The sequence below is a fragment of the Ambystoma mexicanum genome, chromosome 2q (genome assembly GCF_040938575.1).
Source record: "Ambystoma mexicanum isolate Mex_15411 chromosome 2q, UKY_AmexF1_1, whole genome shotgun sequence".
NCBI lineage: Eukaryota > Metazoa > Chordata > Amphibia > Caudata > Ambystomatidae > Ambystoma > Ambystoma mexicanum.
This window is the reverse complement of record NC_090924.1, coordinates 171795661-171807674: the sequence shown is the minus strand read 5'-3', so window position 1 is coordinate 171807674 and position 12014 is coordinate 171795661. Positions and strand designations below refer to the sequence as shown.

General features: G+C 42.7%; 1 protein-coding gene across 3 annotated transcripts in view; it reads left to right on the top strand.

Annotated features, from left to right (window-relative positions):
* ALS2CL (ALS2 C-terminal like) overlaps positions 1-12014 on the top strand; it is a 757501-nt gene that overhangs the window by 238907 nt on the left and 506580 nt on the right. For all 3 annotated transcript variants that reach the window (XM_069647086.1, XM_069647089.1, XM_069647088.1), the window contains one exon: positions 3947-4080. The gene's annotated coding sequence lies outside the window, so the exon portion shown is untranslated. The remainder of the gene's footprint in view (positions 1-3946; positions 4081-12014) is intronic.

Sequence of the window (12014 nt, the reverse complement as noted above, 5' to 3'; positions counted from 1 at the left end):
TAATGCTGGGCTACATGCACTGGAATGCAGCATTATATGAACCTACATTTCAGGTCTGGTGCATCATTTTACACCTGTCATGGCATCACTTGTGAACTTGGAAAATACCCTAATTATTCCTCTGAGATATTCTCCTGCTCGTGGCCATTGTTTGCTACATGCAGGTATCCTGGTACTCTGCGTAATGTGAATAGCGTGTAAACCACAAATAAGTTTGGTAAGCCCCTTCAAAAGATGACCAATAAAAGCCTCTTGCATGGGTCTGAAATGGGAATTTGACAATTATTGCCTGCCTTTATTTGTGTTTGTTTTAGTAGCCGGGTCTTTCTTTAGAGGCTCCCACTTGTGTCCTGTATAGAAGCGGGCTCTACGTGGGAAGGAGCGCGTATAGTGGCAGTGCAGCTCCTGCGTGCACTTGTACATTGTAGAATAAATATCCAGCATCTTGCAGACGGGTGAGGGAAATACTTCCAAACAGAATGTGTATTTCACTCCTTTGCCCAGACTCTTTTTGCACAATGCAAAAGAGAGGAACCTCTTACTGCGAACAGCTTTATAAATACTGTTAATAGGTTAACACCATACTGCAGAACAGGCAAACATAAAAGGGAGCACTATATTAATGTGAATATAATGTAATCACAGAACTGAAGATACATGAAAAATCAATTGAAGACAAATAAATCACCTGGTGTCTGATATAGCAAAAGGCATATATAGTGAAAGAGCTTATAATATAAAATGAGTGTTTTAGACCAAACCATCATCACATGATTTGTCTAATGAATGAATCACCTATTTACAAAGGAACATGGACATGAGACATTAGAGAGACTGAAAAATAAGGTGTCACAACAAACCTAAGGATAATACATTCCTAGCATGTAAATCACAAGAAGGACGTGACATGAAGAAAAACGTTGACTCAAGATCGTAAATGGGACCCAACCCGCTTGCGAATGCCTCTTCGGGACAAATGTGTCAATTGAAGGCAGCAACAGTCATTGAACCTTGTAATTGTTGAAACTAGACTGAAGATGTCTTGTCAGATGGCCTTTTAAATTGCCAGATATGTTCTGCCTGCGGACCCTCAATAGAGGTTCGCATCTTTTTCCCTTCATGGAACTTTTAGTTAAAGTGATCCTGCCGTGTGAGCGACTGGCCCAAGGCCATCGACAATTATGTCAGTTGAACGAGCAAATTTCTTTGCTGAAACTGCATTGGCGTTCCGGCCGGCAAACTAGACAGAGGTCTCGGTGTGTAGTGTTGACAGAATGCTACTCTATTTGCATACAGGAAAGTCACAGAAATTGACTAAACCGAGTTGCAGACACAGTCGTAGTGCTACTAGGGCTTTTCTGTCATATGTCCATCCTGTCCTGTCTTCTGTTCCATGTGAGACTAATCTGACCTTTCTAAGTGTGTTCACTTATCAGCACACAGTCATCAGTGTTGCTGTTAACCCGTGAATAGCAGCACCTTCTAACTCCATACTCATACCCTTCGCTAAACATATCCTGGGGTGGACCCTGAGGAAATGAGTACATGCCTTGTCCCTGAGGCTACAGGATGTCTGTGCCATCGGCCATCTTACATGTTCCTTGTAGTGGATTCATACATACATTAACTGTGTACATACATGGGAAATTGGATGAACAGACAACTTTGCATAGCGCCATGTCTATGTCCTAGAATGATCTATTCATATATTGCTTTATCTTTGCATGCAATATGAAGTGTGCAGCTACTTATATTGGACTCCATGAGCCTGGGGTTTCTCCAACGGACTATGCCTATTTGTTGCGAGTGGAATCATGTTCTGTGCAGGCAGTGGCGGGGAATATGTGTGCCCCGTTTAAGCATTGGGAAAGGTTCATTCTGCTCAAAGGAATTTTGTGCTTAGGAGGTTCCTCAGCCAGGTGGCCATGCAGGAGCAACTGCAAACTGTGAGTTTGGATCACTGTTTCCTAGGTGCACCTTGATCTAAATAATCAGGCACTGTCTATATCATGTATTTGCTGAGCTGCACTTGATTTCTGTTTTCCAGTCACAGGAATATTTCATATTGATCGTTCAGACCTCATGTAATCGATTGGAATGTTACATTCCACATATTTGCTTTCTACCTCCCCCTAGCATAATCCAGGTCTGTGTGTGTGTGTGTGTGTTCATCTTCTGAAAAGATGTTCACTGTTTTAGTTGGTGGAGAATCCTTCCAAATTCAAGACCTATTTTGTCCAACTTCCACAGACACTTTTTTGGTTTGTTTGTTGTTTGTTTTATTTAAAATGTTTGGTCTTGTTAAAAAAATACAAATATCAAATAATCAATACAACAATACTATAATAATAAACATTCAAAGTGTTGGAAACATTTCAAGTTAACCCCCCTCATCATAAACTGCAAATAATCAAGACAATAAAGATGAAAGAACGAAAAAGAAGTGAAGAGAGAGGAAAAAACAAACAAAAAACCTTGCCAATTAATAAAATCAAAAACAATAGCTTATCTTATCTTCTTGGTTCCTATCGTATTCCTCCTTATTGTAAATTACTCTAAATCATCTTCCAGAAAATCATTCCATGTTTTCAAACATTCTGCTTCTCCTTTGCCACTGCATAACAACTCTCTCAATATTGCATATAGCATACATGTCCTACAACCACATATGCTTTGTTGTAAAGATTGCAAATTTCCAATATTATAGGATGATCCTTTTTGCAATCATAGAAGCCTTTAAGATCCATGTAACCTGATGGTATGACAACTCTTCCACATCAGTGTCTTCACCCAAAATCAGAGTTCCAACGTCATATTCTCTGTCCACCCCTAGGACCTTATTCATCACACCTGTTACATCATTTCAGTACGTTTTGACCTGTGACAATCCCATAACATATGCCCAGGTGTTCCTGACAACCGACCACGTCCCCTGCATGTGTTTGATTGACTCCTTCCTTGCTTGCACATGCGCTCCGGTGACCAGAAAACCCAGTTCAGCAACTTTACTTGACATGCCCTTTCTCTGATATTGATCGACATCCGTGGGATATTTCTACAGCTTGTCCCATCATTTCTTCCAGAAGACGGTCAGACAGTGACTCCAGGAGTTTTGTATTTCCCTCTATGCCACTATTCAAGAGTGTATACATTGTCGAGGCTACTTGTTGCTGACTTCCCAAATGGATGAATGTTTCCAACAGATCTGACTGTAGAATCTCCTCCACTGGCACTGCAGCTCTCAGAGATCGATACTCGCAGTATGTGCATCCTTCAAGACCATATTTGACCTTCAGGATACGAAATGAGAGCCATCATCCATCTTGGAATAGGTCACCAACTGCACTTACTCCCGCCTAGTACCAATTTGGCCAAAATAAAGTTTTATTCTTTAGTTTGATCGAAGAATTCAGCCATAATGATGCGTAGCCCATAAAGCCTGGATTTGGTTTAGTGAGCTCGCATATTTTTCTACAGGTTTTTAGGAAGTCAGTCAATGTCAACCTTTCCGCCACCCCCTGCATGAGGTGGTCAACAATGCCGACGGTTTCAATGGACCAGCCATGCTCGCCTCTGCAATTGACCAATCATCAAATGGCTCCTTCAGAAATGACAGCAAATGCCTTGACATGAAAGCCAGGTGATATTTAGCAAAGTAAGGAACAACCAGTCCCCCTCTGCCACTATGAAGTTGCAATTTGCATAGTTTAAGTCTGGGTAGCTTGCTGCACAGCCACTTTTTTTCATATGCAACATATGCAAATGGCTGGACTGTGGAAGTGGGCAGAACCTCTGCTTTGGTCCACAGAGAATTTCATCCTGAGAAAGTGCCAATTCCAGCCTAGATTTATGTTTCTATGTATGAGTTTGCTATTGTACATTTGTTTTTTTGTTGTTGAAGGTTGAAACTAATTCTAATGGATCCTCAATGTTCTGTCCTCCCCAGGGTGTCAGCAAAGTATCCCTATCTGTGAATCATGCCTGTTTCCTTAAACAGTTGACTTGTCTCCAATGACCAAATCAAGAAGCGAAACCTCCTGGTTGTCAGTGATCACTGTAAACCGCAGTTTCCTCTTACAGGTAATAATTCACTGTAAACATTCTTTTAAGTCATCCTCAGTGTCTGACGAGATAAAGAAAATAGCATAAATCTTTGCCAGGTGTTGTTTGTTGTTAATAGTCTTTAGTCTCTGCCAGAATTTGTGTGTCCTCAAACTTTGTCATGTAAATGCAGGTTTCGGTGGCCAGAACTTTCATGCTCACACATGGGTCCTTCACTTAGCTTTAGATGTGTGGGCCAGAGATGTACTGGTCATGGCTATCTCATCGAATCCAAAAAAGCATTAGCTTGGGATCATTTGTGGTGGAGGTCGAAATTCCAGCATTGTAAAAATGATGTCTAATGCTGTGGGACATTTGTGTACAAAACATTAATATTAATTGTGACCAGAATTTGATGTTCCTTGTCAAATGAAGTCCCTTCCAACTTTGAGATCCAATCCATATAGAAAGCCAGAATTTGTTCTCCGAATGTTTAATGAAGTGATCCACATACATATGATATACCCTACACTGTCAGGCATCCCAGAGTGTTAGTACTGTTCTTACGCATCCTAGGTAAGTTATGGGACAATAGTTCTGAACTACAAATGTCTGAATAGAATATTTTAAGATGTATTTAGCCTGATAAAAGTATCTTCTTGGAAGTGTCTTGGTATTTTTGTATTAGAAACACCAACAGGGTAAATTACCTAAAATTACAGAAGGTAAAATAACACCTGACTCCAATTTACGGATGGTAGTAAAACTACTGCTGGTGGTCAACACATCTTCATCCTTGGTAAATGCAACAACGTAGGCCAATCCCATATTGTTTTTATAGGACAAATTGCAAGAAGAAGCACCGTTATTGCCTCCGAAAATAATATCAGCTCTAGCTGATCTTTAATTTTGTTTTACTGGTAAACATATGCTGTAATATAAAGTAAGTGACCTCAAGCACAGCAGTATGGGATAATAGGGGGTAGTTATGTGTCAGGTGATCCTATGATGCATTTTCTTTTACTCTTGATCATTGGACAAACATATTTTTTCAGGCTCACTTTACTTTTCATGCAGGAAAAGGTAGGCTCCCATTCAATAGGAATACATTAATGCTATAATTACACTTTTTTACTCAACATTTTACAGTAAACATTGTAATGCTCTCTGATTGGTTTGTAATTTGATTTGTGAACATTGCAAAGTAATCTATATAATCAAAGTTCTGTTTTAGTTCTGTGTTGGTTCCACTTTTTATAAGCCTATCACTTTTCTGCCATAACTCCCCCTCTAGCCCCACTGACAGTGCTCTGGTCGCCTGACCCTTTCTCCAGGGAGAATTCCCTAGTTATAGTCTTTCCTTTTTAGCACAGTCCATGGACTATATTTGCCTCAAAAAGGACTCTTCTAAATCACTTCTGAATGGAGAGAGCAAAATACCTGCAAAAATTCTAACAAACAAACTGATCAAAGTAATTGGCCAGTTGATGCACTCAGATCAATGTGGGCTTGTCACTGGAAGAGAGACTAGAATGAACCTAGAGACACAATGCACTGGGAAAAGGCTCACTCCTGCAGGACCCTCACGCACACATCGCCCATGATTCAGAAAAGGCGTTTGATTCCACAAGATGGGACTTGATGTGGGCACTGCTGGGGAAAGCATGGTTTGCACTACGATACACCTCATCGGTAAACCTACTTTACACTAACCTTGAGGGAGATGTCTAAATGAACAGGAATACATTGAGAAAATTCTGCCTACAAGGACGGACGTGCCAGGGGTGCCCACTTTCGCTGCTGCTGATCCTGATAGCAATTGAACCACTGGCGGATAAGATCACAGGGCATCAAATATGTAAGGGTTTCAGATGGCCTGGGGTGGGAGGATCAGATTTCAGTATTTGCTGATGATGTCTTGATCTACCTCAGGGAACCGAAGATCTCCTATCCGAGGACGATGGAACTAATCCACAAATTCGGGGAGCATAGTGGGTTGAAGATTAATTGGGGGATATCAGTACTATTTCTGGTTAAGGGAGGCGCAGACACGATCCCTGAGGCCTGCCAATTTAAGACCACCACGGAACCCTTTACATACCCTATTTTAGATTTAAAGAAGTAGAGAAGAAGCAGACTTTTTGAAAGAGAACTTTTACTCTCAAAACTGCAAGAAGATATCAAACACAGGGGTGATTTACCCATATCACTTATTGGTAGGGCCAACCTCTTTAAGAGGATGGCCCTGCCGAGGCCTTTCTATGTGCTCCAAAACATCCCAGTCAAATCCAGAGAGACGTCTTCCAAAGGATCCAGAGTCTACAAAGATAAATTATTTGGGGATAGGGAACTCCAGAAATATCCCTCAAAACTCTGACATGGTCGGTTTGGGAAGGGGGTCTAGCGCTGCCAGACACGCAAAAGTATTATTGGGCTTCACCACTGCTGATAGCGAACAAGTGTGCATTTGTGGGTCCTGACACAGCCCACATAAAATTATAGATTGAGCTGATGGCGTGACACCCTCATTACAGGTTCTGTGTGAAAGCACCAGGGGAAAATGCTCCCATAGGCAGGACACAGAAGAATCCAGATAATATGGGAAGTGATCAGAACAATGGGATGGGAGGGGAAAATTAGGCTGGAATTACCACCATAGGAAAACCTCAAAATACCAGAAGTTAAGAAACTGGGAAACCAGTCACGCTGGATTGCTTAGGGACTGAGGAAAGTAAGATATGTCATCTAACAGAAGGAATGAATATCCTATCGGGCTTGGCAAATAAACACAGTCTGACAAACAGACATATTTAACCTACATACCTCTCAGGCGGGTCATTAACAGGGAACTTAAAAGACAGCTGGGACGCCCCCGAATGCACACCATTGGAGGCGAACTTGTTGACATAGGAACTGAAAGACAAGGCTATTACCGTGCTATACCAGGCAATTAACCATTTCATCTCACCTCCATTAGTTAAGTTGAAAAAGAAAATGGGAGGCGGATCTGGGCACTCAGGAGGAGGAGGATTAGAAATCAGCCCAACTGGTACCCAGAGAAGCTAACATTTCCAGTATGCTGCACCTGCAGAGCTACTATACAAGGGAGGAATTGTTCTGGGAAGAGACACTAATTCAAGCTGTCTTTGGTGTAAGGCGGCAGTTTGACCATTCCTACACATGATTTGGAGTTGCGCTAGGATACAATCCTATTGGACAAGTAGAAGCTATAATGGCATGGGTAGGACTCCAAATCGAATGGTGCCCCAGAATGGTTCTCTTCCACATCTGGGAAAAGAAACTGCTGTCAACGGCTTTGATAGTGGCCAAAAGGGACATAGCAGAGAAATGGGTGAGGGGACGGGGGCTGCTTCAGAGGCACATGTCATTGCGCTATGGAGGAAATGGATCAATGTTGTGCACTGGAAGAAAGGGTACATAACACCACGAAATATGGGGGAAGTGGGTATGAATGGACTGCGTCAGGTGGGAAGTACATACCAGCCTGTGGGTTGTAACCCTCCCTTGTCTTAGTCTGAGCATGATCAAGAAGTGATGGATAAACCTGATGAAATCAATGTGGGAGATCGGAGGCATGAAAACAGGGGAGACCTAAGGGATATATATGATTTACGGACTATGTTGCATGCTAAATTGTTTATGTAGTCAAAGAAAATCGCTACAAAATGTGAACAAGAAAGGAATCTGCTGCACATGTCTATGAAAAATAACACTTATTTTCTTCAAATAATAATGCCTAGATCTTAGATATGAACACTGGTAGAAATCTGCTACTAGGGGTTCTCATTTATGTTCTGCGCCCCTTTAATAGAGCATTTAATATGCAGCCAGCCACCTCACATATGAGCATAAAATTGGGGAGCTCTCGTTGATCAACCGAAAGCTGGATGATCTGAGGGTTTCTTACTCTTCGTGTGGTCTACTTCCCGAATCGCCTAGGAGCATGTTAAGCCAGCAAAAAGTCTACCTTCCTTATATCATGCCACATCATGCAGTGAACTGCGAATAATATAGGATGCTTTGAGCCTCTGATTTAACGCCTAGCAAGATGCAGAGAAGGGGCCAAGTGGAAGAATTGTAAGATTAATACACTTCCACGCTGCTGCTTTCGTTTCAACTGATGTTTAAAACATCTGAGCAAGTCCATATCAAAGTGACAATGCCACGGCAGTATGTACAATCTTGATGAATGCATATTGTTCTCTCCTTTTTTATCATATGCATAACTGAACCGAGCAAGTGCATTCTGGCCAGTTTACATTATACCTAGTTAACACGTTTCTAGTATTCACACTTAGCATGTCCTTACCAGTTATCAGCATGTCCCATTATCAAATTAAATATTATATCATTTAACTATCATAATGCTCAGCTTTCAATTCATGTCAAGTTTTCAGTAGGAGGAGGGCATGAAGACCCGATACACGATATGGCATGATATATGGGACAAACTGGAACTGAAACCGAACTAACGCCCCCCTTGAAGGGACTAGGAGTTGATGGCGATGATGTTTGAGAGGGGGCTATGATGCAGCGGATGGGGGGCAAAGGCGAATGGAGGGGAAGAGACAGAACGAGGGGGGATGAACAGCCTCAGTACTGTATTGATTTGGAGTGGGGGATGCACCGGGGTAAGGGAAACTGCTGTGTTATTTCGTATTTTCCATGCTGACAAGTGTCTGTTTGCCTTTTTAAAATTCCATAAAAAAGAGTTTAAAAAAGAGTTTCCAGTAGGAAATCGTTTGAAATTACTTAATGCCCATTTTGCACGTATATACCAGTTTCTACACCTAGATTGGCCGGCACAGCTTGAACCTGTGATCGGCACTGCAGTGCCTCCTGTTGGCTTGTAAGTTGGCAGGAGTGGGCTGTATTGCTAGGCCCAACCGCCACTAGCTCAGCCTGAAAGCTAAAAGCAGCCAGGTAGGGGTGAGGCCCATGATAACACAACCCTCTGTATACTCATTTTGCAAATATACATTTGCTCTTTATAACCCTGTCTACACCTTCACTCACTCTCCCCGCCGCACTGGCTGGGGTGGTGGTGTAGGACTGTTTTCATACTCCAAACTTCCTATCTCTCCTACTGCCCTATCTCCTGCTAACTCTCCCTCATTTAAATACACTATCTCCATAATCACTTCTCCCAATGGAAAACATGTTATCTTTCTCTACGGACCAGCTGGTCCGGAAGGGCAATTCTTTGACCACATTTCCCAACTAATTGACTTGCTCCATCCCGATCACCAGCTCATTGTCATTGGTGACTTCAACCTTCCCTCTCTCTCTGCTGCTATAGCCACTGATTTTAAATCTCTTCTACTTAACCACTCACTCTCTTCTGTCCACTCTCTGCCCAACCATTCAAATGGAATCTCCCTTGCCCCTATTCTCATCTCCTCTCAACCCTCTGCCTCTTATATCGCCACCACGCCTTCTCCCTCCGATCACTCAATCATGTTTGCCTCAATCTCCACTCCTACGTCTTCCTCACTTTCGCCATCTACTACAACTATTTCTAGGTGCAAGTTTCCTGCCTCCAAACTTCCTGACTACCTCTCTGACCTACACCGACCTCTCTCCTCCTATGCTGAACTCACCTTTCCATCCACTGAAGAAGACTTCACTAACTTTAACACTGCTCTTTATGCTCCCTTTTCCTCATACCCTCTTACTACACTCACTCCTAAATCCTCCCCTCCATGGCCATGGATTACACCTCTCATCCCCACCCTGAAAACAGCAACGCAGCAATATCTTTACACTTGGCAAAGGTCAAGACACTACTCTGATCTCCAACTCTATCTCACTGCACTTCAAAACTATTCCTCTTTTCTTGACTCTGCCAAACGTGACTTCTATCTCTCTCATTTTGTCTCAATCCTCCCAACCTAGGCACCTCCAAAAATCTCTCAACACAATTTTCTCAACTATTAAACCCACCTCCATCTTCTCTACTTTGTCTGCAAATGATTTTGCTCTACTTTGCATCTAAAATTTCTACCATTCACAATACACTCCCTAGTTACCGTCTACGCCCTCCTCCTGGTTACTTTTCTCCACTGCTCCTACCCTCCGCTCCCGTTACTATGTCTTCCTTTGCCCCCACCAACACTGATGAGATTATTGTCCCACTCCTCAAGGGTAACCCTTCCTGTGCCTCCACTGACTCACGGGCCCTGCACATTGTGAATCACATAGATCCCAGTGTTGCTCCACGTGATTTCCCTCATCAACTTCTCTCTTTGCAATGTCACTTTTCTCTCATCCTATAAGGCAGCTATTATCGTCCCTCTCCTTAGGAAACCTGGTCTAGATCCTAACAGTCCTGACAATGTGTGTCTTGTCTCTCTTGTACCACACTATTGCATAATCCTAGAGAAAGCAGTATGCAATCGACTCACTGAGTTCCTTGATACACAAAACCTCCGGGACCTCTTCAGTCTGGCTTCCGATCTCTGCATTCTACACGGACATCTCTCCTCAATGTCAGCTGCATAATCACTTCCTCTCTGCCTTCAGAACTGTCGACTATTCTGACGTTCTCTCTACATTATCTCTATTTGCATCAGAGATAAGGCCTGAACTTGGTTTGCTTCATACCGTGCCCCCAGACATTTTCAGGTGTCGTGGAACAGCCTTACTTCCCCACTCACAGGCTTACTGTTGGAGTTCCATAAAGATCTGTCCTTGGTCCACTTCTCTTCACTCTCTAATATTAAGCTCTTGGCAGTCTGATCTCCTTCTGAGGCTTCGCCTATCAACTCTTCAGTGAGGATACTGAGATCTTCTTCTGCGTTTACTCCTTATCTAATTTGCTTTTGTCAAACATTTCAAACCGCCTCCACTCCATCAAACATTGGATGGGGTCTCACTCGCTCATGCTGAACTCCTCTAAGACTGAAGTTCTCTACTTCCCAGCCAAATAGGCAATATCTTCCTCTACTCCTCTTCTTCTCTTCTTTTCTGACTACCTTCTTTACTCTGCCTCTGTTCGTAACCTTGGTGTCATCTTTCACCCATCACACAACTTCTCGCTCTTTGTCTGCAAGTTGCCACTGCAGCCAGACTCAACCTCCTCCTTATCAGAATAAATCTGCCATCTTCTTCCTTTCAATACTACTAAACAGCTAATCTCCTGCTTATCCATTCTAGATCTGACTACTGTGCCAGTCTCCTCTGTGGTCTTCTCAAGTATGCTTTTTCACCTCTGGACAAAGTCCTCAACTTCGCGGTCTGCACACTTTTCAACCTTTCTCGCCTTACCTTTACCTCCTCTGCCCATTACCAAGTTGGCTGGCTTTCTATGAAACAAAGGGCTAAGTATAAACTTCTTCTCATCATCTTCAAAACTATCCATGGACTTGCGCCACCCTACCTATCTGCTTATCTCACTTCCTACTCTCCTCCTCACTTATTAAGATCATCCTCAGCTCACCTTCTTACCACCACTCAAGCCCCCTGTGCTCCCTCTCATTTACGCTCTCTCTCTCCTCGCTACCCTACTCTGGAATGCTTTTCCTCTCCCTCTATGTACTACTCCAAATCTACCATTATTTAAATCCAACCTCAAAGCTCTCTTTCTTTCTGAATAACCTGTTTCCTAGCACTCTATGCTACTGCTTTTTCCTCTCTCCCTACCCTTCATGGACCTTTCCATCACCCCCTCCATCATTAATTCAGCACTTTCTCCACCATCCCATTCTTCTGGCATTCTGTCATGTCTTCGTCCGTGGTTTATGTTTCAACCTTCCTCTGCAGCATCTGGTCTTCAAGTCACATTCGCTCAACCGATTGTAAAGGACCCATGTCCTTTGCTCTGTTATCAATGGTAAATTCTGCATATGTTTTTGTGGCAAATATCATTGCTTTCCCTGTGATTTTTATGAATAAAGAAATAAATATATAAAGTAGCAACTGTAGGGCCTCATTCACTGAGCATTTTCCTAAGG